Raw genomic sequence first — 26,912 nt, forward strand, 5'->3', positions numbered from 1 at the left:
TCACGTGTTTGCCAAGTGATAGGCAATGGTATCTCCAGCAGCCGTGCTGCCTTTCACTGCCTATTTGTAGACTGAAGAATAATATGGACAGGAAACTCAGTACCCTTAGCAGATTGCCACTTAAAATTATTTGTGTATCAGGCTTTCTTCAATAGCAAAGGGAATTTGATGACTTTGTGCTTCTGAATTCCAGGCTTTCATGGTGCCCAAGTATTTCTATACAAAATAAGTACCAGTTTTCCACTTTAAAAAGTCTGGCGGTTTTAGCCCTATATTGTTTGTGATAAACCTTATCATGATAAGGTTTATCATATAAATAATGAATTAATGATAAGGTTTATCATATAAATAATGAATTTCATTAAAGTGAGCATGGAAGTATCTTGTCCCGCTTGGATTTTCAATAAACTTAGAGAAGGGACAGGGAATTTCCTTCTTACTGCCATTTCTAACTTGTATTCAAACACACACCCATATACATACACACCTCTCAAATAAATATATATTGTATAGCCATCCACTCTTTACCCTTGTAATTCCTACACTCTCTATAAAGACATTCAGAGGAAAAAGTGCTGCTGCAATAACAAGAAATAAGTGGAAAATAGTTTTGTTTTCTTCCTCATTACTCATTCAGCAACAAAATTCAATGTGTTGTCAGGTTGCAGTTATGATAGCAACCTTCTGCAGCCTGTCATGGGGAGGAGAATCATGCTCCCCAGTGTTGAAAGGCATTTTCTGCCCACTGGTTCAGTTCTGTCTGACAAGGCATGTGGCTTTATGGAGCCTAATCCTAGGACACTGGAATATGTGCCCTAGTTTCATTCAGTCACAAAAATCTACTAATCCAAAACTCTTTTGCAAAGAACTCAATTCCTCAAGGTGAACCAGGCAGTCTAGAATTTAACCATTAGCTTTTAAAATATCAGTCTCAGGAGGAAATTCAACATTAAAATAATAAAATTAAGAAAAAAGATGTATTAATTTCTGCAACTAACATCCCCCATGAGTGGCTGCTTAATGAGGGCAGGGGGGTTCAGCTCAGCGCTAAAATAATGGGTCAAATTTACAGTATTATACAGAGCCCTGGCAGAGGCAGAGGCACACATTTCCCTCTTCTCCAGATCACAGTAAATCCTGGGTGCCCTCAGCCAAGTAATTCCATTTCTCTGCTGTCCCTTTCTCTGGACCATTGCCCATGATTTCTTTAGCCTGGCAAATCCCTGGGACAAGGGTTGTCTATTATGACATATTTGGATGGTAGCAACTCCAGTGGGCCTGAAAGGAATCTCTCCACACTAACAAGTACAAATGAATAACAACAGAACAAGAACACTGTCTTTTCTTAAAGCATCTTAAATCCCTTTTTCTATTCCTAGACACTTCACAGTGCTTAATGAGCATGTGAGAAAAAGCCACAAAAGGACATTGCTTTGAAAGCAAATGCTTGCTTGCAATTTTGTATGGGTAAGTGAACCATCTTTTCATGTTCAAGTTCAGTAAGTAAAGACTTGGCTACTTCATATTTGAAAGAAAATCTTTCTGAACATGCCCAAAGCCTGTCAGCCTGAAAAATTGAAACAAACTGGCCAAAGGAAAACAAAAAGTCCACAGACAATTGTTGAAGGAGACTAGCAGAGGACATATGCAAAAGGCTTCAACAGATGTGTTGGGATCAAGGACTGGGGAATACAGATACCTTCAGACTGGTTAAGAATCTGCATGGCAAAAAGACAACCAAATAATATTCTCATAAAACACTGCACAGTTTATAAAGCTGTGCTAACTGACATAATAGGATCCCTTTCTTTTTAGTCTGTGATATCAATTCAGCTTCTCTGGCACTTCTGTTCTCTCTCTAATAGACCTACTGAGACTAAAAGCAGACCTGAGTGTTTTGCCTCTTGTGCTGATATACTACTGCAATGCCCATGGAAAGCTGATATCAACACCATCATACAGGAGGGAGAAAACCACAGTCAAAATGAACAGTGCCTCTATCACCTGCTGATTTAGATCTAGCATCCCAAGGAAGCAGAAACCTAGCTCACTAAAGAAAGGATGGTTATGTGATGTGGGACACGCTTCACTATATCTGATGCTCATCTGAAGGCGCTCTCTCTCTGTGTAAATCAAACCCCATGACAGCTTTTGCTTCCTTTTTATTAAGATATAAACAATGCAAAGAAAAAACAAGTTCTCTAGCTCATATGGAGGCAAACAGAAACCAGTGTTAACAGAGGAAAGTAAAAGTTTCTATTGCCTGGTTTTCATGTCCAACACTGATTCCTCCCTAAAAAATACATATTTGTATAAATTCCATACTTATGAGAACAATGCTGAATTGCAAGAGGATAATTTAGTGTACTGCTTCTTATTAGCCAAGACTAAGCATACTATAGAATCCTCCAATTCTGCACTCTCCTAATTAGACAGTCTACAGTGAACCCATATACATGTCATATGCAATTCCTCCTGAAGCCAGATGGAGAAAAATACCTATATACTGATCCTTATCCTTTAGGCAGAAGTTTTTTGGCATCATTCTGACTTTTATATCACACTGTAAAAATCCAAAAGAGCCCAGAAAATAGTTTGGACTTTTTTATTTCCCTACTCAGTACTATCTACATTCTCTACACACAGTCATGCTTAGTGGGAGTTATAGAGCTAGCTTCTCTTTGCTCCTTTGAATATTCCCCCAGAGCTGACAGCCAAAAGCTTCGTTTTGAACATCTGGAACAGTAAAAGCAAAAAACAGCAGCAGCACCACCAAATTCTGTGTATCGGCAATGAATGGTTTCTTTCTCTCAGCAGCATTTTGTGCTATGCAGCACTAAATGCTTCAGCTGAGAGTATTATAGCCATGTGAGTGTGTTGACATGCCCTCTGTGCAAGTTCCCAGAAGTACCATCTACCCCAAGTTATACTTGAAGCAGAAAGCGTCTTTAAGCTTTGTGCCTACCTACCCAATCAAACTAGAAATATCAGATCATTAAGAAAGCTTTTGTCAATGTTCTATTTCTTCTAATTAGCTATCCTTATTATAACTACCAGCCACATTTCAGAGGAAAGATATTAAAGATATTAAAAGTTAGAGCAATATCCTAGGGACCTTATAATCCAAATTATAGAGGGCACATCAGCAGATGGCAGGCACACAAAGATGTGGAGAATGGGAAAAGACTGTGAAGCCTTGTGCATGAGAGCACAAGCTCCTTACAATGTGTTTGGCATTCAAAGGAATTTGTTCAAACATAGCAGTTAGCATGTCTTCCTGCATTTATCATTTCAGGCCAGGTATTAGAAAGGTTTATGAAATAATTGCACATTTTAAAGCAAACAAATCCACCTAAGGAGGGGCTCCAAGATGAGCTGGGGACTGCCACACCACCCCTCCTTGGGAGGATTCCTAAAGGTGACAACCATGGCATGGGGCTTAGGACAAAAGCCAGCACTACCCAGTATTTTGGTTTTGCTTTGAATGACACTGAAAGGGCAGCCCTTGAGCCACCTCTGACCGAGAGAGCCAAGTCAGTTGCACTCCTCACATGAGCCAGGGTTTGATTCCTTCAGGTGTGCACACACAAACACACACACACACAAACACACACACACACACATACACACACACAAAGAATGGAGCCAGGCATGAACATTCCTGTTGACTTTCCAGGATGGACAGGCAAGAGCCAGCTCAGACCCACAAACTCTGCCAAAGCAGCAGTAGATAAACGCTTGGGCACAGCATCTCACAAATGGAGCTCTACAACTTCCAAAGCAGAGCTGGCTTGATTTTGGCTGGCTCACAGAGTGGACAGGGAAGCTTACAGCTGTCTGTGCCCATCTGTTTAGACATGCCTTAAAAGCCCAACAGAAACTTGGGCCATCAACAGCAGCTGAAAAGCATGCCCCAAATTTAGAGCATTAAAGCAATTTGGCAGAACAAATCAACTATTAGCAACAAAACAGATTCTGCACCAAAATTCTGGAAGAACCTCCAGTTTATGACATGTTAAATTATAGGCTAACTTGTCAAAATAGTTTTTAAGTCTGAGGGGAACAAATTCTGACAGGAAAAATAAACAAAAAAACAAACTGTTTGCCAGAATTAAAGAAACCTTCAGCACAAAGAATTCAATAGTAATGGGAAAGCAGTGTTACTATGACTACTGACAGCCAAGTAATAATACCTCACCCTCAAAACAGCAGTGAACACCATCTATGTTTCTAAACAGGCTATTCAGGAGTAAGGGGCCAACACCAGAACATCCTCAGGTTCCCTTGCTTCCTTTGCCCTAAGATATGAACTACAAGAGGAAAACAAGATGTAATTTGTGTCAAAAATATTCTTCTAGATGAAATATTCATTAAAATCAAGTGTCTACCCATTCCTTGACTTTTTCCTCTGTTTTTTTTTTTTTTTTCCTTCTCTCCCATTGTATAAGCAACCTGAGCAAGTAACCAGAATATCTTTAATAGAAGTGATTTTATGGCTTCCCCCTTGTCACAATCCACTTATAGCGGGGTGTCATGATGGTTCGTTAGCCGATCCCAAAGTGCAAAAGACAAACAGCAGGTTAATCACAACAAATGCACCTTTATTAGGGGCTGAAACAATAAATGCGATAGTGGGGTCAGAAAAGAAATAAAAAGGAGAGAGAGAGAGAGAGAGAGAGATGGGGGGATGGGAATAGCTACCAACACAGGCAGAGTCCTCACTGGTCCAGATGATGGGGATCCATCTTGTTGTGTTGGGGAGAGTCTCCAAAGTCCTACCTAACCCAGGGGTCCAGTTATAGTCCACAGAGGGAAAAGGGGGGAACAGGCAGAACAATGAGAGTCTGTTGAAGTTGCTATGGGGGGAATAGGTGTATCTACAGAAAATCATCCAGGCTGAACAAACACAATAAAGAATAAGTCCATTGAAGTTACTGGAGAAGAACAGGTCAGGTCATTCTCTCCCCCCCCCCCTCCCCCACAATGTTTGTGGTAGGGGTCTCACTCTCAGTCCTTGGGGAGAGGGTTCTTGATCTCTGTCTGTCACGGTGGTAGCGAGGCAGATGAGGGGTCTTCAGTGAGAGACCACCAGAGTCACCCCAACAGTTCATTCGGCTTAAAGGTGGAGAGTGAAGCAGGAATTGCAGCAGGCTGCTCCGTGCTGGGTCCACGCTGGATCTTCGCCAAGTCCTTGCCAACTCCTTGCCAAGTTCTTGCCGGGCCTCATTGGGAACAGCTATCGTAATGGTACAGCGGCTGCACCTGCACTGTTGCCTTCTCCAAGCCGGAACTGCAGAGGGGGAAGGGAGTTCCTTCTTGTGGCAATCGGCAGGCAAATGAGTGAGGGTCTTCAGACGGCCTCTTACACCCCTCTGTCCTGCTACTGAGTTGCATTCATGGGGAAGGTCTGGAAGGAGGAAGGAGAACAGTGTTGTGCTGTGTGGGAGCTCGTGTCATGGAATGCTGGGCATTTAGAGGAGAAGCCAAGCTACTTGCTGCCCAGTGGATGCTGAACAGCACAGCTCCAGGCACACACACACAGAGACAGCCAAGAAACAGGTCTTAGCAGAGACTTGGCAAGTTTTGTGACAGCAGAGTGACAGCTGAAGTGAAACCAGATTGCCTAATAACAGCACAGACAACCATATGGAGGACTGGACATGTAAATGTTATTCATGTGCATGCTACAGTAAGTCAGAAGAACTAATTTGCAGGAAAAAAATACACTGTGGTGATTTCAGTCTCAAACCTAAATTGTGGTATTTCAGGATTCTGCAGTTCTTCCTTCTAGCTACAGCATTCCTCTTTCAATATCCCTGCTTAGAAACTGAAGGCTGATTTCTTACCTCAAGAGATAGTCATGAAAATCCATAATAAATTAAATTATCTATACCTATAGATGTAATCCACACCCTCTGTATTTTGGCATCACGTAGATGTTGCAAGTACAGTAGGATTAAATCAGTTAAATAAGTATTTCAATAGCTTGAAAAAGAAATCAATAGGGGAAAGAAAATAACAGAATAAAACAAACCTCTCTGAATATCTAAGAATGTTACATGGACCAGCAGTCATCATGCTAGCTACAAATCCTCACACATTCCTTTGACCTTGTCCTAACTTCCACAAAGCTTTAATGTTGGATGCATGGCTTTGAACCTTCCTCACTGTCATGGTTTGACACTGGCACAATGCCAGTGCCCCCATAAAAATGTAACCTCTCCTTGAATGCTGTGAAGTGGAATCTAGAACAGAGCAAAGCAGGACCAAGCTTAATAACAGGAAAAAACTTTATTAAGCTACTACTACAAAAGGAAAAAAAAAGAATGGAAAAAGGAAAAAAAAAAACACACAAAGATCAAAATGGAAACCTTGCAAAAACATTCCTCCTCCCACCACCCAACTCCAACAAACCACAGTGAGACACAATCTGGACCCCAATCAGGTTTCCACCCTCCAGACAATTGATACTCAGCCCTTCGAGGGAACAGAGTCTCTCCTGTGCCACAGACCTCCCAAGAAAACACAGCTCCACATCCTGTGTTTCCATGTCACACATGGCACTGCCCGGAGAAAAGTTTGCCATGGTGACCCTTCTCCTTTCCATGCACAGTGCTCTCACCACCAATGCATGGATGGACAGACTGCTTTTAGGATTTTTCCTTTCAAGGATGCCCTGCCAAGAGGGGAGAAAACAACAGTTCAGTTTTTCATTGTTTGGGACCACAGTCCCCCCCATTTTCCATTTCCCCTGGGGCCGAGGGTCCAAGAACAGAGATCTTCTTCTCTTCTCTTTCCTTTCCAGGACAGGGGCGCCACCACAAACCCCCTAACCTTTTCTCTGTTCACTCCACTTCTGTCTTTTCCCAGCTGAAGCAGGTCTCTTGTCTCACTGGCATCCTCCCAAAACACAGTCTCTCTTGAAGGAGAAGATTGGTTCAGTTTGTGGCCAACACGGAAAAGTCCAGCCAAAAGCCACTCCTTGTCCCCCTCCCATCTAGAATTCCTCCTTCTAACATCCCAGGGTCCAAGGTGTCCCTCTTCCTCTCTTTCAAACCGAGGAGGGGAAAGAAAAATTCACAAAGCTTTCATTTCTCAAGAAAGGGTTAAAAATCCAAACTCCCAAGGGATGGCTCGATGCCCAGACTCCGGCAACTCCCACAGCAGCTGGGCACCTTGTGGGCCCCATCCCCCCACTTCCTCATGGTGTATTGCTGACAAAACTGCCAGTGTCTCTTTCTTTCTCTCTCTCAGGAGAGAAACTCTGGGGGGGGGGGGGGGGGGGGCGGACCGGAGACATCCTAGATTTCTCCACCCTTCCATCTGCAGGGGCCAGCCTGGTTCCAGTCTCTCCACCCTTGGGCCTACCTCAGTCAGGCCATGGGCCTTCCCCTCCCCCACCCAGCTCGTCATATGCTCACCTTGCTGGGTCTTGTGGGTATGAAAATGGGGTCTGTGCAGTAAGTCTCAATTTGAGCTAATTGGAAATACTGAAAATATTTTTTTCTTCCTCTTCTTCTTCTTTTTTTTTTTTTAATTGAATATAACAGCATAACTTTTGAGAATGTCTTTGTTATAAGATGCTTTCAAGTCGAAGAGAGATGTCTGATCACATATGTGAATAGAAAACTTTAACATGACTTTGTGTCTCCAGTCACTATTTGACATTCAGATAGTCTAAATTCAAGTCAGTGCTGTTATTGATGTGAAGTAGGGATGTTGCCCATTTGTCTTTCAACTAGTAGGGAGGTCTCAAACTTTTCTGGAAAAGCTGATACTTTTTTCAAAAGAAAATGAATTTTGCATTTCACACAATCAAAACACACACCCTGCAACAGGCCGACTTGTTGGCTTCCCTGTTGTTGTGGCGCGGCATGCGCTCCTCGCCGCGGCACTCCGAGCCGGGCCGTGCTGGGCGGTGAGGGAAGAGAACGGGCGGCCGCTTTCCCCCTTGCAAGCTCTGCAGTTCAGTTCGTGGCGCGCGGGGACAGATGAAGGCGACACGGGACTTGGGGGATGAACGGGATGGTTTTATTCACTGAGCCCCAAGACCCCGGCGGGCGGGGGGGCAAAGGTTTTATACAGAACTCAGGAGGAGTGGTGTAGGAACAGCAACCAATGAGGGAATAGCAGGGGAGGAGTTTAGGGCAGAACTAACATCTGGAAGCTGAGGAGGGGGTTAGAATGAATGACAGGGAAGGTTCTAGGGAAAGGGGCAGGGAAAGGGAGGATTGGGGGGGGGAAACAGATATTAAACTAATATTAAATGAAAGAAAAACACACCACCGCATCTCCCTCTTTTCCTTTACAAAAAGAAGGAGAATTCTGTGGTTTAAGCAAATTAATAAAATATGCAAATAATATAAAATCATATGATAACATTGTAAATTACTTAAAGGACATGAAAGACACATTATTGCATTTATAGGGCAGGAAGAGTAGTAACAGCCTAAATCAGACATAAGACTGTACAAAACTTGCTGTTTTGCTGCTCTGAGTAACAATTTAAAATAATGTAAATAATGTAAATAATTGAAATAGAATTGAAATCTGATAAAGTTAGGCGATTGAAATAAAATGAAATAGTTAACAGAAATTAAATTAAAAAATTGAATTAGAATGATTAAAATCACAACTATCTAATTTAAATAAAATAATTAAATGGAATTATTGGAATTAAATATAATAAAAGATCAACTAAATATAACTAATAAATTTTTAAATTTTGCAGCAATGCAGCAAGCCTGAAGCGATATAGTAGCTGAGTGATTCCTGTAGCAGTAATGGTTAAACACAGCCTTTAAGTCAAAAAATATCAGAAAAGACTGAATTAATTATAATTACAACAAAACAACTTAATATAAAATCAAATTGTAACATTATATATTATTAAAAAAACATAAATTGAAAGACATTAAAAAATGATAAACTAATTGTGATTATAACATATGAAACATATAAAAACTTCATCTGGAATATATAAAATTGTCCTAAATGAAAGTCCAAATTAAGGGTACAAAGTACAGCAGGATTTGTGACTTCATCTGATTTAGAATTTGCTTCGTCGCGGCGCTTGCGATGTTCAGCTTCTTAAATTCTTAAAGCAGAGTCAGCGGATAACGGCGCTTGTCTTAAAGCAGAGTCAGCGGACAGCGATGTGGTTTGTTCAATTTGAATGTCCGTTTGAGAGGTGGGCATAATATCTTGAGTATTAATTAACTGGGATGGTATTTCTTTCTATAAAATATAACTCAACAAACAGATTATTCAAAAATAATCAAAAGCAAAAAGAGGAATTTGTAGTTAAATAAAAAGGAATATTGGGTAGGGTACATTAAGGAATAGGATAGGGGAATCAGACAATCACTTAATCAGTGATTGCCATGATTAACGGGGTATCGGTAAGGGGTGGACCGGGGCGCCGCCATTTCAGGGGGAAGACAAAATGACGGATCCCCAGTCCCGGGTTTCGGCTCCATTTCCTCAGAAGAAGATCCCTCCCGACCTTCCCCTCAGAGGACAAGCCCGAAGAAGGATTGGGGAATATCCAACCCCGCCTCCCCACAATAGGGACTAGCCTCGTGCAGGGACGGTGCAGGGCTATTGGGAGAGATGGGACTGGCGGGAAGCCAGGGGCGGAAAAGAAGGGTCAAGGCAGGAAAATGGGTCCCGAGCGGCGTGGCCAGCGCCATCTTGGGAGGGGGTGCCAGATACACTGCACTTGGCCTGAGCAGTGTCCGGCAGGGCACTTGGGGCGGCTCGGCCACAGCAATCCCCAAGGGAGGATAGGAAAGGGTTTTAGGAAAGTCCGAGGGGATGGGGGCATAGGGAGCTTCACAGAAGCAAAAAGGGGAAATCTATAGGAGCGGGGGGGGGGCCGCCCGACGCAGCTGGATGTCGGCGCAATGCGTGGGTGTAAAGGGCCCCTTTTAACAACGCTCCTATAGCTAACGTGTCACCCTCTTAGCTGATCCCTATTGGTGTCTTTTCTACCCCCTCCGTCCAGCCCAGAATGGGGAGGGGAGGATAGAGAAGACAACTTTTTTGAGGAGAAGAAAAAGCGATCCAATCTAGGTCCCCACAGAAGACTAGGCGAAGAATAGCACTCAGTGCTAGCTTCCCCCAGAAAAAGAAAACCCACCCGCTTGCCAGGGACATGCACAGCTACAGCCTCAGTCTGGGCGCAGACGGGGGTTAAAACGCGAGAAAAAAAAGCAGCAAACCCAGCCGTCCGTCGGGGCGACCCCCACCCCGTGTAGCCCACCTTACCTTGCAGGCTCGGACGGAGATGGCTTGGATCTTCTCCTCGACTCGATGGAAAAGTTGCGCTGAAAACTGGGGATGTTCCTTCTCTTTCGGTTTGGCCCTTCCGGAAGCCTGGGTGTTCCCGTTAAACCAAGACTCGTCCCCGAAGCCTTGGTTTCGGCCACTATCAGCCTCCGGTGGTCTCACTGCAGATGCTGACCAAGGAACTAACCTCTTCTCGGTCAGCCTTTCTTCAGGCTCCCCCGAGCCGCTGCCAAAACCGCTCTCTCTGTTCTTCGGGTAAGTCTGCCCGCCAAAAAGCTCTGCAGCCCGGCTGCCCGTGCAGCGCGGCTGCTTCCGGGTGGGAAGATGGCGAGAACAAAGAGGGTCCCGGAGCGTCAGTTTTTCGCTCGGCGCTCAGCTCCTCTTAGCATCAGGCAGAGCTTTTACGGCCGTAGATGTTCCTCTTCCCTCCTTCTTCTTCTGTGAGGCGGGCGCCCCCACGAATTTGCCCGTTTTTTTTACAAGACGAAGGAGGGAACCATCCTCTCGCTACCATATGTTGTGGCGCGGCATGCGCTCCTCTCGCCGCGGCACTCCGAGCCGTGCCAGGCTGGGCGGTGAGGGAAGAGAACGGGCGGCCGCTTTCCCCCTTGCAAGCTCTGCAGTTCAGTTCGTGGCGCGCGGGGACAGACGAAGGCGACACGGGACTTGGGGGATGAACGGGATGGTTTTATTCACTGAGCCCCAAGACCCCGGCGGGCGGGGGGGCAAAGGTTTTATACAGAACTCAGGAGGAGGGGTGTAGGAACAGCAACCAATGAGGGAATAGCAGGGGAGGAGTTTAGGGCAGAACTAACATCTGGAAGCTGAGGAGGGGGTTAGAATGAATGACAGGGAAGGTTCTAGGGAAAGGGGCAGGGAAAGGGAGGATTGGGGGGGGGAAACAGATATTAAACTAATATTAAATGAAAGAAAAACACACCACCGCACCCTGTCTACTTCTGGTCTTCTCATTTTTAGTAAAATGTCTTGCTTTCTGAGCATCTGTAATGATAGCTGTAGCCATGACATTTTTTGGAGATTAGTAAAGCTGGAAAGGAACTGATATCAGCTTATGCTATGTGAAAACCAGGTTATAGGCTTCATAAGTTCTCCTTGACATCTGAACGACTCCTCTGATTTTTTCCACATAATTATCAACATAGCAAGACACCAGCTTTGATGTGTGTTCATTCCTGTGTTCACCAGTGTGGCCTCATATCTGTTTCTTCACTTATCTGTTAAGTGTAAATTCGCATCCAGTTGTTTCAGCTCCTTTCCAAAAGAATATCTTCTCTGTCATTTTTTCAGTGTCAATAACAATCAGATTTTCATCTTTTTGTTGAGTTTTCATATGCTGCTGCATTTGAAACATAAAGAAAATTTGTTCTTATTACCTTTGACTCTTGCTTTATAAAGGTTACAAGAAGTAACCAGAGCCATCTGTTCTTCAGATAAAAATACAGACCTTTATTGCCACTGGAAGAGCTATGTCCACTTTTACAATCTCATGGCATGCCATAAACCTTTTTGCCCGCTGAACTAATATACCTGAAAGCATTTTCATGAATTCTAAATCTTGCTGTAGAAAGAAAAAGTTTCCAAGTGTTTCCCTCTAAGCAGCTAATCATTTGCTCAGCTTTTAACCTCTCCTTTCTGACTGATGGAGATAGTTTAAGCCTAGAAGATAAGGTTTTTCTACTATAATATATATAGGGAAAGCAGCTTTTTACAAATCCAAACAGACTGGGACCTGCAATATTTCACTTCATAAAAGTATCAGATGAGGAAGAATAATTGCCTGAGTACAAAGTTGAGTAACTCATTAAATGCACAAAAATTATGAAAGTAGTTTCTTGATCTGACATTAAGATTAGTTAAAAAAAAAAAAGCAGCTGCTTTGTCAACAGAAACAAATAATTCAACACTTTCCCTTATCCTCTTGCCAAGCTGCTGCTTAGTCTTATCTTTTAATTAAACCTGAACTTTAATACATGTGTCTAGCATAGCAGTTTACTAAATAAAACATCAATAGGCAAACAGTATTCTTGTCAATTAGCATTCAGGTCAGAGGTTTCTGATTGTTATTTTTTCCTCATTACAAGATAGACATATTAAAGGTCCTAGTTTTGTTGCAGATTAATTTAAAGTCATCAATTAAGAAGCAGAAATTACACTTTCATGCTGAAAATGTTTTTAGTTTCATCTAGCATTATTTTCTACTACAAAACCACACTCAACTGCTTTAATTTTATGTTAAACAGAGACATTACTCCAAAGAATGAAACCTAGAATAGCTATCTCTACTCCTTATCAGTCCTTGATAAGAAGTTCATGACATCTTCATTCAAAAGAGAAACTTGATATGATACATTTGCTGCAATTCCCAAATAATTTTACTGGTTTTCCCATAAAAAAAAAAAAAAAAGGTTATTTTTACAACTTTTGGGAGAATTGAGTCTCTTTGGGGAATTGGAGATAAAACTCTACAGTGAAGCCAGTGGGCATTTTACCATTTTTTGGAGGCCAGTTTTCATAAGGTTCCTCAGATGAGACTGAATGAAACTGCAAATACAAGCATTGCTATGCAAGTCCACAGTTTTGATGTAGGGGTAGTTATTCATTCAACAAATTGAAGTAAAACCTCATGACTTAGATAACCAAGCCCACAGTGCTAGAACATAAGTCAAAGCACTGAATACCAAAGAATGAAATTTCTGGCTACAATGGCTAAAATATACATAATTTTAGGCTTGTCCTAGCCTAAAAAGGGACTTAAATTTTTCCTAAAATAAGAAATGTTGATGGGATAAGTAATATTCTTGAAGTTAAATGTATAGTTTTCTAGGTTATGCCTCAAGTCCTTATAAATAACAGAGAACTTAAAAAGCACTCCAGATTAGTCCCAAATTACTGGATGGTCAAAGAAAGAGTTGGGTATATATAAAAAAAATTGGTACTCAAACACATGTATGTCCAATGGAAATAAAGCTTATATTTAGGACTCTGGTGTTCTAAAATATTTTCACCACCTTGAAAATATTAACAGTCAAGTACAACATTTTCCTCAAACATGGGATGACTGTGCTTTCATTTCTGTTCAATACAGCATTACATTGCAGTTTTGTGCACATTAATAATGCAGCATGGGTGTAATGCTATAATGACTCATAACCTAGAACAAACATAATGTATTTATCTAATATGAAACGATGTCGTAAGCAATGAGGCTAAAACAAGCATCTAAGAAAGAATTCATGATGGAAGAAAGCAAAACTGTTTCCAGTAATTCTATGCAAACATTAGGAAAGTGGTTAATTGGTAAAATGAATTGGAATTAATTATGCATGAATCCTGTGGCAAGTACAGCAGCACTCAACTCATTAAGAAATCATAGTTTGGAATGCAGGGTGCCATTCTGACTGCATTATATCCTCAATATGCTTATGGCCACTTTTCAGAGGATTGCAAGGTAGCTTTATAGAGTGCACTGTCATTAGGAGAAATACCTAGGATTTCTGAAGTGTGTGGGAACTCAAGAATCCTTTGAACTTGTGAATTTCCTGACACATGAGTGAAGACAATGTGCTATCTTAAAAACTAGAAAAGGGTTAACACTCAAAAAAAGAGTCCCCTGGGAAAATTTAGAAACAAATCACTAATCAATTTGCATTTTTAAAAATCAGGAGATAATAAAACGGTAAAAAATGCTGTTTTAGGTTTTTCCAAAAAATAATTCCATCAAAACAATTTCCTTCCTTGACAAGGTAACCAGCATAATCTCTAGAAAAACAGAAAACAGTAAAAAAAAGAAATCTGTGTTTTTGTACTGCTTTTTTGACACTCTGACAAGCATTATAAAGCATTATAATCTAGCTTTAATCACGGTAAAGAGGATGCACAATGTGGATCAAAATTTCCCCACTTTAATTAGTGTGGGACACTGGGACATATCTTTTTAGGGAAGAGGCAGATGAACAGCATAACAGACAATAAAAATTATACAAAATTTATAAAGAAAATATAGAAATTTAACTATTTCAACTGTGAATATCTTCAACTATGGAAGCTGAAGAGTTTTCTGCATTGCTAATTAATGACAGAAAAACAATAATTTACATCAAATCAGATTTACTTTGGGTATTAAGAAAGTAATCTGAAATGTTATGGAGGATGAAGTATTGGGATGATATATGTGATGTATTCAGAGATTCATGGAGTTATTACACAACAATTTAGGTGTGAATGGTCCTTAAGAGGATATTTGTTCCAACTCCCTACTCAACTCAAATCCAATAAGAACAAGTTGTTCAAGATGATGTCCAGTAAAGTTCTGATTGTTAATTTTTGGTTCCAGAGGCCTATACTGAGTTAAATATAAGGTGTAGTCAGGCAGAGTCCCTTTATTTTTCATGAATTCCAAAGCCTGGTTGGTATTATATGAAGTATTAAGGAAAGGAGGAATATTTTAGAAGTAGAAGAATATTTTAGGAATGCTCATTATTTTTTCAAATAGATTTCTCAGATATGAAACCTGTGATAAAGTTTTGGAGATAGAGAAGGAAATTAAAATTAACAGGATATTGTTTAAAAACCACACAGTTCAAAGAAAGCTTAATAGAACAAGCTGAATCTTCTGCTGTTGTGAGTTTATAAGACATTTGAGATGAAAATTTAAGCTATCAAGTATTTCAAATGGAGGAAAGAAGATAACTAAGAAGGTGGTATGTGTGCTCTGTAGTTGCTTGCAGAAAAAATAAAACTAATAGCACAAATATGTGCGGTCTAAAATGAGAAAGAAAAGTGACAAAGAGAAAGAAATTGAAAATTCCATATGGTGGAAGAAGTCCTAATCAGCTGCATGTGTTCGATATCAATAAAGATGTCTAATAAGGGCAGAGAAATTAAATCAGAGGATTTGTGCTGGAAACAAATAACTAGCAACAAGAATTAAATGAGAAAGGACACAGAGTAAGGAAAATTATGTTTGATGATAATGTTACAAAGCAAACAATAAATATGCAGATTCATACAATGTGCATAGAAAATATTAAAATAGTGAGGAGAAGGAGTCTGAATTTTCAGAAATTATATTTTTCAAATTTATAGGAGTCAAAAGAGTTGCCCATAACTTTTGGAAAAGTAGATTTGATAGCTGTATACAAGAGTAGCTGCAAAAATTATTGCACAAATGTGGTAATGGTCAATTATTTAAGAAAATATTCAAGCAGAAAAAGGGAGAGTTGGAAATATTATGGACGATTTTTTCCCTTATCTTGATCAAAATCCAGCTTCTTGCTAAACTAAGGTTTATTTGTGGTGGTTGTCCTCTGGTGCTCACAGCCTCTTCACCTGGGCCATGATCTTGCACGTAATTAGCAAAACACCCCTGCTTTTGCCAGTGGCTGATTGATTGAGTAAACTGTCCATTAATATTCCAGTCTCTTACATGTGGTTAACTGAAGTAAAAATGGTACTTCTTCTGTGACGTTGAAGGCAAGATGTTAAGCAAATATTGCTTTTGAATTTTAGTTGACCAAATATCATGTTGGGCCTTTGATGATGCAAAAGTACTTTGCCTTTAGACTAGAGAATGAAGGTTTGGTGAAACATTGAGGAAAGAAGAAAAAAGTCTTGTAGATACAATTAGGATATTACACATTGTTTAGAATATAATTTTCTATATGGTATTTTCTACTCAGACTGTCCTGATTAATTTTTTGTAATGGAATGTAGTCATTCCCATTTTCAAGAAAACATTTTGAAATACATAATTTACCATGATTATCTGAAATGAATTAATAGTTCAAGGAAATATATTATCTCTCTTTTCCAGGGCTGGATTACCTTTCCTGGGAAAAGGACAAATGGGTGCAAATATAATGTCTGTTAATCATGATAATACATAAATTGAACAGCTTGCCAGGATTGCATTTATTTTTTGCTCTGCAGCCATAGTAGATATTTCCTTCAGCTTTCCTTCACAGAGGTATATTTCTTCAGCCAGCTTATAAAGAAGAAATATAACCTATTTCTGTAAACATGGACATGTCTGCAGTCTTGACAAAACGTTTGTAATTTGTAATATGAGAAATGAGGAAATAGAAAATCTTTAACCCTGTTTTAATATGGTTAAAATCTCTAACCATCCTACCATTACATATCTGGGAGTGTTGGAGTCCTCTGCTCAGCAGAACAGGCATACCACATCAATTTTTTAATGTCACTGACCCTGTGTGACCCTTCCTATTGAGCTTCATCAATATTTTTTTGAAGAAGACTTGACCTAAATGTAGTGTTTTAAATCCTTCTTGCAATCATTGTCTTTCAAAACATGCTTGTAGGAGAAGCTGGTAATAGCAGAAGACATTCACTCTCTAACTTTAATGCTCTGAATAAAATCTAAATTTGGTTGCACCCTTTCCTGGATTTTTTTTTTTTTTTTTCTTTTGTGAGGAGGAGGAGGAAATTCATCTTTCCTCTTGCTGAAATAATCCTAATTAAATATTAATTCTCCCAGAGAGTGTGCCCACAGGCAATCAAAATTAAAGGTGAGAGCAGCCACAAGCAAAAAGTTTGGGTCATGCTGACCGTTTGGAAATATTAGATGGAGTGAAAACTGGAGTGGAATTCACTAAGGTCATTCTTGTGCTTATTTTGTTTATATCCTCTATGACAAAGGGCATAAAAACAAAAAAGTCTATAGCCTGGGCTTCAGGGGAACTTGTCCCTCTACAGCTTGCCACCTAGTTGTCATTAGTTCAAAAACTGGATTTCTTCTTCTCATTAACTTACTTACCTTTGGAGCCCATATGCAGTCCTCACATCCCCAACAAACCAGTTATACTGGAAGTGGGCAAAGAGTACGACTGAGAATAATCTGTGAACAGCTTGGAAAAAAGGGGGGCATCAACAAACAGTTAATTAGATCCTTGTCAAAAATTAACATAAAACATTAGATCTTGAATTCAGTACTGTCATCCAATACAGGAAGAAGAAAAACAAGCATAAATTAAAAAGAAAAATATTCTGCTTGTATAAGTGACTTTTAAAACCTTCTTCCTTGGCCAGAGGAAACATTGTGGAAAATACATGTGTTACATGTTTGGTACAGTATCCATGTGGCAGCTAGAGCTTCTTCACCAAAACAGGTTTCCTATCCCAGCCCAAGGGAAAAACTGTAAAAATCTCACAGAGCTGGGTGTGCCAAAGCAAAGCTGAGTGAATGCAAGCCAATCTTATTGGAATGCCTTATAGGAATTTTCTAGTCTTGAAACCCTGAAGTACTAAATCATCTTTAATGTGGATTTAGTGGGTTTTACAAATTTTTAATAAATTCAGACATGAAATAGACTGAAGAATTATTCCTCAAATAAAAGGGTAAAAGCCTATCTTGGTGATATCTGAGAAATAATCTCTTACCATGGAAGTCATTCTTACCAGATGCCACTAGTCTGTAAAATTTAATTATTTATGAAATTTGTTTTTTGAATATTTTGTTTCTAAACCATATCACTTGCACTCTTATTTCTTATCTACTTCTTACTCTCTGAATTTTTATATAAAATCCTGTTAATGTCTTGCTCTTGGGTCTGCTGGATTTCTTCTTTTTGATGTCAATATAACCTACTGTTCAGCTTCTGGGTAAGTGTCTTGAGACTAAATGGGAGAGAGGTCTAAATGTGGGTTTAAGAATTTGCATTCCAATGGAGATGCAAATTGCCTGTGATTGTAGTTGAGATGAATGCCAAGGAAAGAAGCACTGGTACAATCCTGAGTTAATGTGGTGTGTCCAAGCGTGGTAGCAGCAGTGAGCTGATATGAATATTCCTGTAGTAGGATGGCCCTGGTTTTCTTGGGAAACGAATATAATAATTGATCAGACCTGTAGACCCATCACTGCTCTTTTTTTTTTTTCAGTCAGAAAAAGAAAGAAACAATCCATCTTTTGATCACCAAACACATTTTTCTGTGGTGGTTTTCTGGGCTATTTTCTAAGAGAACAAAAAAGTGTCCTTGCAGGAACAAAAATAATTAATTAATATGCCATGTGTAAGTGGCTTGCCCAGCAGGCTGGCTCTTTCCTGTGCTATTTATGTGTCATCTACCTGGGGCCATGTAGACCACTCATGTAAAAGGGACTTACAGGGGTGCAGGTGCTGTATCTGTCAGTCTGCCTTGAAGCCCATTGAATCTAATGGGAGGTTTTCTGAAGACTTCAGTGGTATTTTGAACACATTTTTCTACGTGCTTTTGAGTGTAATGGGTTTATGTAGGTGCTCATGAATATCCATTCTCTGAAGACATTCTGGCAGCAATTTCCTTCAGGCTCTATACCAGAGAATCTTGGATGTGATTTTACGTTCTTTACTCAGCCAAATGTGGAAAATTCATAAAATCTCAGGGCTTTGTTCCTCCAGTTTTCACAAATATTGGTAGTTCTATCATGGTCTATATACTGCAATTTAGTGATTATATCCAAGGAGCTGAAGTGCTAATCCCCATTGAGTTGTTGACTGTGTAATGAGAGGCTTCTAAAGTCTTTCAAAATTACTGAAACAGGTGTTGTGAGGGATAAGAACATCAGACTAAGGTGAATGAAATCATATCACAGAAGCTCTTCTTCCACAGAAGCAGATTTCCTTATGCCATCCATGTTAGCATGTGGTTTCACAACCTTTTGTTGTTTTTAAAATCAATCTCCCACTCCAACAAAGTTCCAGACTAGCAAAGCCAGAAAGTGATACTACACAGACAAAAAATTTACAATAGCAGTGGCAAGAACAGTTGTCAACCTCTTTTGAAGCTACTAACTGGAGCACTAACCTTTGTGTTTGTTTTTGCAAGGCAGACAAATATGTACTGGAAACTAGATGGAGGTCATCCACACATTTCATATGGGTCACTGAATAACGATCACAGGTTAGCAACTTTCATTTTGAATCAATAATGTAGAGGTGAAAAGCACCATATTTCATTATCAATGCCACAGGCGTTCCAGGTCTCTGCCTTCATTTCTTTATCCTACTGGTTCTATGAACCCTTAGGAACCTGTTACTTTTAGGGCTGAGCAGGCTGCTTTTTCTGACATTCAAAGGAGATTTTGAACCTTAAAAGTTGTCTGTTCACAGTGGCAAGAGATGCATCTGGAAGAGAAATGTAACATGTATGAAAAATACTTTTCAGGGAGCAAAGGAAAGGAATATATAAGAAGAAAGAGAATAAACTGTATTCTTTTCATATGATAAGAAAAACTGTAAAGTAATGAAAGTAAGAAAATAAAATCACTGGTGAAAACCAGAAAAGTAATAGTAAAGCTTCCTTCAAACAGATGGTTTGGTTTTATTCCAAGAGATGCATAAAAAGTTTTATTATTATCTAAGTTCACCTTCCTTCATTTTATGACATGAGAGAGAAGAAGGATAAGAAAAGGGAAACTAACAGCTATTTGGAAACACAAAGGTGGAATTTGCTGCTTCAAAGAATGAACAAAATGCTCAGGATTGGATATTGTTGTGCAATAGGCATGCCAGAATACTCAATTTTCAGCAGGCTTAATTCTCAAGTGACAATCCAGTGGACCAAGAAATCAGGCTCTGGTAACTGAAGTCTCATCTAATGCTCATGTGGGCTTTTAAAGATTGACTCTGAGACAAAATTATAAGCATCTAATTATAACTGCAAAACAACTAGAGATTATTGTTACCATTTTGTTATTAGGATGAATGTTTTCAGTTCAGCCTACCCCAGCTATCCTTATGTTCAAATGACAACCTATGCTTGCACTGGTGATGCTATGAAGAGAGGCAGTGTGTTTACTATAAATCGGGATTTTTTTTCAAAGAGTATGTTCATCCAAATTTTAAGTTTCCCAGAGAAACTGCAACAAAGAGAGCAACTCTCAGGGTATTATTTCTTCAAACTGAAGCCATCTTCCTGTTGGCTAAAACTTACTGAGCTTCACACATTTTTAACTGTTTATTTCAAGTTAACAAGGAGACCTTTCATGTTGGTGTTTGAGAGCCATGTTTGGACCTTTGTGTCTGACAATTAAATGGAGTGCGGGACTAATATGAATTAATTAAATCTGATTTTTTCATATCTTCCTGCTATATGTGCTTCATCATCATATTTACTAACCAATTTTTTAAAGAGTGCAATAGAATAGATTTTTCTAGCAAGAGTCTATTCATGCAGTGAAAGATACTTCTGGTCTTTTGGCTCTCATTTTGCAAGGTGGTTCAGGTGTTTAGAAGCTTTGAGAGCTGAGCCTGTAGTGATTTTCAAGGCACCCCTAGTATTCACCTTGCTGAAGTTTTCTATGTACATCAAGTCATCAAAGAAATTGCCTTCTGCTGCTTTCCAATGGCAATAGAGCTCGGTAGCTCCAGAACTGGGTCTGTCAGGAGGAACTGAGTGCCTGGCCATTTGGGTGATGGTGAGGCACAGGTCAGTCTGCTTCCAGTGGGCTGAGCTCACCTCAGATTTTTGAGCTGACCTCAGTGTGCTACTAGAGTTCAGCGTAAGCTTTTCAGTGCTGGTCAATGCACATTTTGAGCCACCCATTCACTGCACGGAGGTCACTGTGCACACAGCAATTCCTGGAGCATCACAATGGGATAATCTACTGCTCTAGCAATCTTCTTGGGTGTGAAAAACCTTTATATTTAAAAAAAAAAAGATTTTCAGGAAACTTTTAGCCATAAGATAACCAGAAGCAAAAAGTCTTTTCTAAGGTCTCTCCTTGAAAGATTATGTCCCTTTTCATTTTGTTAAATAAGAATATATCATATTTGACTAGAATAAATGAATAAATTTTATAGGATTTAATAACTGAGCCAGTAACTCAAATACAAAATTCTTTTAATCCAAGGAGAAAAGAAGTTCCAGAGGAGCAATAATGATAAAACCAAAACAGCAGTAACACCACCTCTACCAATAGCAATAGAAAATAAACTGGTAATAACTTTTACCTAAACCATATTAAAGATCATAAATATATTTTAAACATTTTGTGCTCAATTTAATATTTAGTCTTACACAAAACATAATTTTCAATTGCTGGAATACAAACCTTAGCAATATTCTTTACTGGGAGATATGTTTGTTTTTCCACTCTTTGACATTTTTATTGGAAAGGTAGGTTTCTACTATTAGTCTGTAAACAGAGGTGGGCAATTGTCTACCTCATATACCTCAGTAATCGGTCAGTGTGGGACCAGTACAGGATTTGCTGGTTTGCAGAATCACCTTGAGGTGCTATCAATCAAGCATAATCAATCAATCATCAGGCGATACTTTCAAATTTTAGAACAACCTCACTTTGTTCTTTTCTTCCTCCTGTGCTCACAGTAAACAAAACACTGTTAACAAGGGCCTTTTTGCAGAAAAAACTGAAAACTGGAAACTGTTTCTTTCAACCTTTCTAATCAGGACAGTACAGTGTGTTTATTAATAGCTGTTGACTTATGAAGATAAGAACCATAAAACATTTTTCTATGTGTCAATCTTTAATTGTCATTAAACCTTCCATAATTTCTGAAAAACAATATAGCTTTCAAGTATTTTCTTTTAAAATATAAAAGAGAAGATTATCTAACCTGGAAAAACACACAGTAAATCCAGACATTGTTTCTTGGCTTTATCTCTCCTGGTCTTTTAGATTTTATAGCAGAATTACTAAAATTCTGCTCTTTCCATTACTCTCATTAATTTTAGCTGCAGCTAGGGTCCGTTCTCCAATTCCTTGCTTTTTGCAGAGGGGTAGCTTATGTGCCAGCTCTATGCTAGGCAGGATGTGTGTTGCTATCATGCTGGCATGGTAGTGTGGAGGAAGGGTTTTAGAAAGGTCTTGGGAATGGGAAACTGAGGAAAAGATACATTTCTGTATGCCCTATTGTTTCGGGAAAGTTTTGCTTCAGCATTCCTCTGTAGACCCCCTTCTCCCCACCCCTGAGCAGTTCCCATTGGACCCAACTCCTGGGGTGATTCTGATGTGCCTAAGCAGGACACTGTCTCTATTGTTTAGACCTTATCTCTTAATTTTGCTGTATAAAACTGTATCTGGGCAGTAGCCCAGGGTCTTTGGTCCCTGCAACCGTTCAGGCAATACAGTCTCTCTGGACTGCATACCACTGGCCTCTATTTGTGTGGAAACTCAAAATGTCTCTCAGACATTTTTAGAGGTTCCAGGCCTTGGTCAGAGGCATTTTAGACCCTGGAAGACAGCTGGAAACAGCTGTGATTTTGAGTTTGAGCCATGGAATGAGTTACCAACTTTGGAGGTGGAACAAGCAGTCACAAAGGGTTAGATAGTATAGTAAAAGTAGTTACAAAACAGAGGGGAATTTTTTTTAGTATTGTACAGAAGGGTTTTAGCACATGTACAGGGGGGTTTTCACTTTGTACATGGGGGTCAGAAGTTCTAAGAATGGAGGAAAGTGGGCTGATCCTGTTCTTCCTCCTTCCTTTTCCTTGCCTCCATGTTCTTGGTGATGTTGGCACTCACAGATTGGTTTAGAGTAGAAAAGCACTTTGTAATATAGGTAGTAGGTATTGGGGGAAAACTATAAACATGTAATACGTAATATATCATATAAAAGATAGCAGCAGCCCTGGGCGAGGTGAGAAGAAGAAGACAGCAGACAGGGAGGATGTCAGTGTGTGTGTGTGCCTCTACCCAGGCCGCTGACCAAGCAGCCGCAGCCTGAGAAGACAATCTTTTAGATAACTAGCAATAAACTGCCTTGAGATCGAACAGCAAGAGCCTGTGCAGTTTTTCTTTGGAAGCACGGGTTGGAGGAGGAATTTCACCACCATGTGGGAGCCCAGAATAAGGCCGGGGCTCCCACATCTTTGTCTCTTTATCTCAATTCCTTGCGGCGACCAAGGTCGGTGCTCGGACCATGCTAACCCAGCCGCTGCCTGGTAAGCCCAGGGCAGCGGGACCACGGCAAAACCCCAGTCCCCGGAGGGGACAGCTAGCCGGAGGGTCCTGGGGGGCTGGGGAGGGACAGGGGACAGCAACAAGTGACCCCCAAAAGCCACAGATGTGTGCATGACCACTCATGAGGTTTGTCTTCTCTCCAGGAACCTGATACAAGCCTGAGTCTGGTCATGTCAGTGTCTGTATGCATAGAAAGAGGTAAGTGCTTCCACCTCTAAATACGTGTATTTTTAGATGTCAAGCAAATCGCACATGTGGCACAAGGCAATAATCAGCCTTTCTTGGAATCTATCTGTCTCCATTGGCTGCTCTGATATTTTTCCACAGAGCTTCATTTTCCTTAGATTTAAGACCTGTATCTCTTTATTGTGTGCATAACTTGAAAATTGTAGAGTCATTTATCAGTTGATCTCTGCTGGTTTTCTCAAAACTGGAAGAAAATGTTCACTAGGCACTAAAAGGTACTTTATAGAGGTTTCACATTGTTAGGTGTGCTGGATTTCTGCAAGTGAGTGTAGATAATGTGCTGTCCCCTCCTCCAATTTTCTCTACTGTTCTTTGATGCTGCTGCCATGGAGAGAAAGGGGCGGACTAAAGTCAGCCTGGAAGCCTGCCCTGTGATAGTGAGCGGCTCTGTATCTAACAGGGAAATGGAGACTCCAGACACAGGGGCAGCATTTTTTGGGTCTCTTTTGATGCTTGAGGACACTGTCAAATTCAGACATGGAGAGAGGATGAATGAGGCAAACTGAATATAGTTTAATGATTAGGGTGTTTTCCTGGGAGGAAAGTGATTCAAAGTTACCATTTCTGTGTTTTATTTTTAGCTCAGTAATGGACTCATGTTAAATGTATGCAAATCTCAGGGAGGGGGTTCTGAAGCCCCAGGTCCATCCCCTGTAATTGCCTTCCTTCTCACTGCATGATTTCTCCACTCTTTGGATGCACAAATGCCTGTCAACTGCACAAAGAGCTAAGAACAGTCATGCTCTTCCCTTTTCCCTATTTCTTCCATGTTCTTCCCATTATACCTACAGAGGTCCTGTTTACAGTGCTTTCCTAGATGTAGGGGAGAGGAGAGGAGATGGGCATAGTGTCATCTCCCTCAGAGAGATGTCTCATCTCCTTGCCAGGAGTTATGATAGAAATGTATACTGTAAGGTAGAAGTACACCTGTGTGTACAAGGAGAGGATGGAGGGAAAAAACTGTCATCATTCCTTTTAATGATTTTTTTAAAGCAAATCCAGTGTTCCTTCATTTAGTGCCTCAAGGCTTTGAGCAGACTTTGTACCAGGTGCATTTTTTAGAGGACTGCTCCTCCTATCTTTCATTTTTAATTCAACATTTATTTAAAGGATTTTAATTTATTTTATTCACATGAATAAGTGGAAAGTTCAATTAAGACCTTTGTAGAGCACTGCAAACAAATGCTACTGCTAATTAAGGTAGCATCAGAATTCAGACTAGGGACACTTAGCCACAAAAATGAGTTGAAACAACCCACTGCACTATACATCACACATGAAACAGAAGTTGTGTCTGTGTCTGCAAGGTCATGCCTATGCTTATTGAAACCTGATGTTATACCACTACTATATATTTCTACTTTTTGTACTTTTAACACAGGTGAAGAAATGGCATTTGAGGAAGAGTTTGAAAGGTCTCTTATTTAAACAGCAAGTCAAAAAATAATGGAATGGTTTGAGTTGAAAGGGACTTTTAAAGATCACATAATTTCAGCCACCCTGCCACAGGCAGCAACACCTTCCACTGGACCAGGTTGTTCAAAGCCCCATGCAGCTTGACCTTGAATCTTTCCAGGAATGGAGCATCCACTGATAATCTGGGCAACCTGTTCCAGTATCTCACCACGCTCATTGTAAAAAATTTCTTCTTTCTGTCCAGTCTAAATCTATGCTCTCTTGGTTTATAAATGCTTCCAGTACATAGGTACTAAGTATTTTTCTTGGAAAGGCTGAGTGAGTACTCACAGTATGGCTGAAAGCATGGTAGGAATCCATCTCCTCCTGGTTGGACTGAGACATTGGTTCTGAGGTGACTTAAACACTCTCTGGAAATTTCATCAACAGACTACGAATAGTGGGGCATGTTGGTGGATAGGAAGACCTTGTGTGCCACAAGCTCTTGGCTGCTGAGCAGCTGGTCAGAGGGAAGGTTAGACATGTGTGATGGACATAGAAGGAGTAAGATAAGTTTTCAGTTGGGTTATTAAAAGGACTGGTGAGGGTTTTGGAGAAGTTATGATGTGAAGTGATATCTAAAAACAAGGAAATGAAAGGTGAGGATTTCATCTGTCTTACTCAAAAAGAGCCCTACACCAGTGCATGCAGACAGAAAAACACAGCTTAAAGCAGAATACTAAGGACATTCTTGAGTGCATTCACCTTCCACTGAGAGACTTCTGAGCAATGAAGTTGGAAATACTTTTATAGAAATCTATGTAAGTTTTTCATCAATTTTCTGACTAAAATTGAGTGCTGTGCACAACTGTGATATACATGTACAGTGCTTTCTAAAGAAAAGGACCCTACATTTATTTAAAAACTGCATATAGAATGACTTTTAACTATCACTTAAAAAAACCCCAAGCTATATCTGAAGTGTATTTTCAGTGCAGCTTTTCTGTATCTAAAAGAAATGCAGCAAGTATTGCCATATAAACTTAATGATGTGTGTATTTAATGATGATAATACCCTGTGTATAGTTGACTACACATTGATTGTGTTCTGTTTGATATCTAGAATTTATTGGCTAGCACAGAGGCTATGAAACAGATTTATTATAGTCTCGAGTCCAACTATTAATGTCCTCTTAGTGTCTCAGATTACATCCTTGCAGGAACTAAGAGCATGACAGTGACTGTGATGGTCACATTCTATCAACAAGTTAGGTACATGCTCTCAAGAGAAGAAAAGCTTTGCATTTTCTGTCAGGAGTGGAAAAATGATTTTACATGGGCCAGTAAAGGTAGCAACAGTTGCCATAGGGTTTTAGTAATTTATGCATAGGTTTTTCAATTGTTTATGTTGGACTGTCAGGTGGAAGTCAATGTGTAAAAATAATTCTAGCTCAGCTCTTAAGAACAAAACTCTTGAAGCACTTTAGTCAGTAACAAATGCCCAAATACAGGAAATTACAAAGTGACTTTTGCAGGAACATCAACAATGCAGTAAAGATGCTCACTGAATTAGACAACTAGAATTTATCAGGTGTAGTCAGTGGGAGAGATCACTTGATTGTATCAGCAAATTGAATAGTAATTTGTTCCAAGATTTAGCATTAAGTAAAATAATGTATCCCAGTAGTTCAGAAGTTTCATTCATTGTCAAAAATATCTTGTCCACTGCACTAGCAGGGGAAAAAGTTACAACTTTGGATTTCCCATGATCTGTGACATTTATACATTGCATGAAAACTTGCTGGAGGTAATTTTTAAGTTCTTGAAAGATTATAAAGATAGGGATGATGGAGAGTAATTTTCAGTGTCAGAAGATTAGTTATCTATCTTTCATAATCTGTGTTGTGGTACAGACATGAAATTAAAAGAACCTGATTTTTATGACCTGAAATTTATTATATAATATATTAATTGAAGGGTCAGTTTCAATTAAAAAAATAATGAAAAATCCATACCATTTAATCCTTATCTATCTAAA

Source organism: Lonchura striata, chromosome 3 (assembly GCF_050655825.1).
Source record: "Lonchura striata isolate lonStrDom1 chromosome 3, ASM5065582v1, whole genome shotgun sequence".
NCBI lineage: Eukaryota > Metazoa > Chordata > Aves > Passeriformes > Estrildidae > Lonchura > Lonchura striata.